This window comes from Labeo rohita, unplaced genomic scaffold (genome assembly GCF_022985175.1).
Source record: "Labeo rohita strain BAU-BD-2019 unplaced genomic scaffold, IGBB_LRoh.1.0 scaffold_30, whole genome shotgun sequence".
NCBI lineage: Eukaryota > Metazoa > Chordata > Actinopteri > Cypriniformes > Cyprinidae > Labeo > Labeo rohita.
Window position 1 is genome coordinate 1,495,365 of NW_026129217.1, and position 6,000 is coordinate 1,501,364.

Genomic DNA, 6,000 nt, shown 5'->3' on the forward strand with positions numbered 1-6,000 from the left:
GTGACAGAGAGGTAGGTATAAGGTAGCTAGCAGACCAATACTGCACAAAGTGACTGGTGCAGGTCTGTGAGTGTGTGTTTGCGTGTACGTGTCAGAGTTCAAAAAGTGCGTGGGGAGGAATAGGGGAGTGGGGGCAGAGCAAAAAGAGAGTTAAGCATTCTGACAGGTGGATGAAGCTGTTGTTCAGTCTGCTGGTCCTGGCCTGGAGATTCCGCAGCCTCCTCCCTGATGGCAGCAGGTTGAAGAAGCTATGCATAATAAAAAATAAAAGTAATAAAAGAATGGAATATTCTAATGTTTTGCATAACATTCTTAGAATGCTAATATAATGAAAGAATTTTCTAATAATTTACAGTTTATTAGATTTTTTAGATTATTAAACAGTATTACAACATTATGTTTTCATTACATTATCATTCTAAGAATGTTCTTATACAACATTTTATATTGGTATATACAATGCATATTAGACTTAAAAAAAAAATTTTATACACTCAGTCATTGTCACGCTGTCGCATGCGGGGAATGAGGAGTAGGGACGAGGAGATCTGGAACATGTACTTTTATTCAATAAACCACACAAGGAACAGGAACGGACAGGAACAGCAGGGAATCCAATGCAAAACGACACGGCAAGACGTACACTGTAAAAAAAAATGTAATTCTATGGAAAATAACTGTGATATTTTCAGGTTGTTTTCTTTTATTTTAAATTGCAGTCAAAACTCTGTAAAATTATCACTAAATTAAAAACTTGGCTGTTATTTTAAGTATTATGACATTAATGACAAATTACAGTAATTCACTTTTTTATACTGAAAAACTGCTGTATTTTTATACAGTATGTTTTCTGTTTTCTTAAGTTACAAACAAATAATGTAAAATTACAAAAAAAATCTGTAATTAATACAATAACAAATCCGATGATAAAAGGGTCAAATGACTGACAGTAAAGTAAAATCTCCTTATTTAAATAAACTGACAAACACTGTTATTTTACAGCTATTTCCTGAATTTAATGATCAAGCATCTTGACTGTAAAACAAAAGACTAAAAACGGTCAAATGACTGGCAGCACAGGGTGCCAAACAAAAACCTTAAAATTAAAGTCAAATCTCTTTATATAAATAAGATAAGAACACTGTTAATTTACAGCCATTTCCTAAATTATTACAAACAAACACCTTCACTGTGAAATTAACTCATTAACTAATGAATTAATTACTTAAACATCACATGACTAACAGCAACAGAACATGAGACACTAACAGATCTGTCTAGATCTCAGCATCTAGTCTGACTTTATTTCTTTCATACAAAACTTCTTATTGAGAATTAACAGATGTTTATATGTTAATGTTTTTATTGAAAATAAAGTTTGAAGTCACCATTGTGGAGATAAGCATTTGCTTTAGTTGTGCTCTTGATCCTTCAATTTATAAACTCAAGTTTTTTCTGGTTATTATAACTGTGTTTCTAAAGCATATTTTTAGTAATAAAAGCTAGTACTAAAAAAAACTGTTCAGATAAAGCTGATTATTCAGATAATGAGCAGATCAAGAGTCTTGTTGCTGAATACGTTAGTTTTAGGTTCTGCAATTTCACAGTGGCCTTGTGATGTTATGACAATTCATTTTTTTTTGTTGTTTTTTTTTTTAAATATATATTTGAACAGAGAGTTTTTGACACACCCAAACATCAAGAATTAGCACGTGAATCTCAACAATGGTGACAATAAACAAAAAGCTTGTTTTGTGATGATCAGGGCTAATATGAATAGTTTGTTAATTGTCACCATTGTTGAGATTCATGTCCAGATTCTTGATGTCTGTGACTCTACATGTTCCTGTCTAAGTCATTTTCTCAAAAAGACAGCCAAAGCTTTCAAAGTAGCGAAACGCGGTTGTATGATTACAGAGAGAAATCCATGTTAATTAACATGTTCTGATACTAGATTTCTGCTAACATCAGTGAATTAAGCCTCTATATGATGACAAGGTCATATATAGTACATAACCAACTTTGTCTGATCAGACACTTTCTTGCTGGTTTTTCTATAACAAATGTGCTTTAGAAATGCACAACTACAGCAACCAGAAAAAAAAGCTATTAAGAAAATCAAGAGCCCAACTAAAGCAAATGTTTATCTCCACAACGATGACTTCAAACTTTATCAATTTCAATGAAACACCAACATCTAAACCTCAGTTAATTCTCAAAAAGAAGTTTTGTATGAAAGAAACAAAGTCAGACTGGTTTGTATTAAGTGAAGATGCTGTGATCTAGACAGATCTGTTAGTGTTTCATGTTCTTTTGGGATTTAAAGGGTTTCTGTTGTCTGATTTTAGTGGGTTACCATTGTGCTGAAGAGTAGAGCGTGTGCTTTAGTCCAGGAGAAGACAAAAAAAAAATGTTGATGTTATGCATGTCATTTTATTTAAAGTCTGTGACTGTGAAGTTATTGATGCAGAGATAGTTAGTTTTTGTATGTGTGCTGTTGTTAGTTAGTGGTTAACTGCAAAAAAGTTTTCTTTCACAGAGAATGTTTTGTGATGATAATCCAAACAATACTTACAAAACAACTATTTTAAAAAAGAAAAAAAAAAAGTTTAAGAAAATTTAGGATGTTTGACCTTAATTTTACAGTTTTTCTTTGGAAGCTGCTTCTGCCAGTCATTGACAGTTTTTAAAAAACGGTCTTTAACCATTATTTCCATTAATGGTAAACGTTTGGCACCCTGTGCTGCCATGCATTTCACTGTTTTTTAACGTTTAAATTTTTTACAGTGTAGAAAAACACAGAGTGACATAAGAGAGAACAGGAAAGACCAAATAAGGGCATACATAGGGAAAACCACAAAAACAGTCCACAGGGGTGTGACAAGTCAAGTCAAGTCACCTTTATTTATATACCGCCTTTCACAATACAGAATTGTGACAAGGCGGCTGTACAGTATTAAATAGGAAACAGTACATCAACAATGCCAAAGGCAACAGTAAACACTCACATTTTAGGTAAAGGTAGTTAATCAAAAACAATAAAATAAAATGCAATATTGTGTTAAGAGAAAGTGTCCCCAACTAAACAACCCAGAGGCGACAGCGGCAAGGAACCAAAACTCCATCGGTGACAAATGGAGAAAAAAACCTTGGGAGAAACCAGGCTCAGTCGGGGGGCCAGTTCTCCTCTGGCCAAAGTTCCCGTGGTCTTGTGCCGACAGCCGTCTAGGTGATGTGGTCTTCACTGTGGATCCGTCTCTGGGGCTCATCTAGTTGATGTGGTCTCCGCTGACATTCAGGGCTGTAGAGGTCATCTCTAGGTGCTGATCCACCGTCTGGGCTGGGTTCGGACTGGATCCGGGGGACTGCAGTGACCATCTGATCTGGATATGGACTGGATCTGGTGGTTAAGGTGACCTCGGAATAAGAAAGAAACAGACTAATATTAGTGTAGATGCCATTCTTATGACGATGCACTGAGTACATCAGGTGTTATGGGAAGTGTTCCCGGTTCCGGTTGACCTAATTAATGCAGCCTAACAATCCTTTAACGGATTTGAATTATAAGAATATGTTGATTTGTTATGTGTAAGCAAGGTTAAAGAGATGGGTCTTTAATCTAGATTTAAACTGACAGAGTGTGTCTGCGTCCCGAACATTGTAGGGTAAAAATGCAGTTTTGCAAATACTAGAGATGTGGTTTTCAAAGGAAAGATTACCATCAAATAGCACACCTAGGTTCCTAACCTATGACAAAGAATTGACAGAACAGCCATCAAGTTTTAGACCATGTTGTAGGTTGTAGGTTATTACACGCTGAGGTTTTAGGCCCAATAATTTTTCAGAATTTAGCAGTAAGAAATTACTTGTCATCTAATTTTTTAACTCAACTACACAATCCATTAGTTTTTCAAACTGGTACGTTTTGCCGGGCTGCGAGGAAATATAGAGCTGGGTATCATCAGCATAGCAGTGAAAGCTAACACCATATTTCCTGATGATATCACCCAAGGGTAACATCTTTCTTGGTTTGGGGTTATAGTGGTTTTTCAAAAGTTTCAATAATTCTCTGAAGCTTTTATCTCCTGGTTTATCAGCGCTGAGAAAATGTCTCATTTCATCTGATTATTTTATTTTTTTCTAGAAATATTCCACTTTAAAGGTGCACTAAGCAATTTAGTGCACTTAAAGAACTACAATTTGCACAAATCTGCACTTCTTTTATGGATACAGTAACACATTTTTAAATTTTAACAAATGTTTTAGAATTATTATTTTTTTTAGTTCTACTTCAGTTACATTTCTTAATACTTTAAACATTCTGGTTTGACCCTTTAATTGTCACTTCCATTTTTGAACACAGACATAGAAATGCACTATCCAGACTTACATTTTTATAATTCGTGAATGAAAACATTTTGTAATATGAATTTGATATACATTTTCCATGTAATGCAGTGTCTGATTTTAAAATGCCTTTCAAAGGATGAATTTTGAGATTTTAAGTTTTGCGCTAATATATAATTTCTTATGATTTCTAAAACATTACAGGGAAAAAGGCAACGAAGAAAGTCTTTTGTGACAAAGGTCAGAACTTATGTTATGATTCTTTTTTTTAAGTTGCACTCTTGACATATATTAATCTATTATTTTTCCTACATGTGTAACACAAAAATATGGTAAAATATCTATGTAGACCTTTCAAACGATGTATAGTTTGTATCGATTAGATTAGAATTTATTTGTAATATGGTGAAGTAAACGTAGGCGTCCCACAAAGCAGACGGTGACAGTTAAAGGGTTAAATAAAGATTATTCATGCCTCTTACTAAACACCAGTCAGAACTCAGAAATATCAGAGATGAGATCAAATAATCAGATAAACAAACAACCAGAAACCAGCAGAAATCAAACAAGATTGGAAACATTTTTATGTCATGAACACAGTGCTGTAGAAATCTCCTGAATATTTTCAGGTACACACAGAAAAAAAATGGTGCTTCAGTGGTTCTTTGGTGTGATTGTGGTGCTATATAGCACTGTTAGTGTATAAAGAACTGGTCAAGCCCCTGTCTGGTTCTTCAGTGGTTCTTTGGGGTTGTTAAGGTGCTATATAGCACCACTGCCATACAAAGAACCTGTTAAGCCTCTGAATAAGGATCTCTAACTCTCTCTTAAACTCTTCAGTTGGGGAAAGGATTAAAAACAACATTAACATACAGTGTATTTTCTGAAGATCTTTTTGCCCCTAAGGCCCCCATAAGGAAATATTTCCCACAGAAGACCTTTTGACCTTAGAAAAGCATAAAAGTGATTCAAGACATTTTGCCATTGTAGTAAATATATTTACTACTATTGTAGTAATACAAACCCCTATGATTGTTTCTATTGAGCACCATTTTTGTTGAAGTAATAAAATGCTATAAACAGCAAAATCCCCAGTGTTAATTTAACACTCTGAGTGTGGACACATATAAACACTGAAGCAGTGTTAAAGTTAACGAGATAATTAGGTAATTAAAAAAGTGATGATTGATCATTATTGAAGACACCTGATGTTAATAAGCAGAATCACCACAGGAGAAAACCAAAATTTTTAAGCAACCATTATAGTGGTCAGTGTTTGCATTAGTTGGGCTCTTGACCCTTAAATCTCAATATTAGGTTTTGTTTGGCTGCAAATGCTGACTTATAACAGCCAGACAAGCAAAGAGCAAAAATCAATAAGATGGCATTGACTGTGCTTGATTTAATCATCATATAGTGATTTGAGTATTTGACATAGAATTTCCTTACAGATTATCAAAAAAAAAAAAACTATGAACAAAAGATCAATCAGTTTTGCCATAATCAGACAGATGATGAAAAAAAAAAAAGGTTTCTTAATTTAGACACACAGACATGAAGAATCAGTGTGAGAATCACAACAACTGTGACCATCAAAAAGCATGTTGTAGCCAATCAGAACTCATCCATGACTCCCATCATGCATTGCGGCAT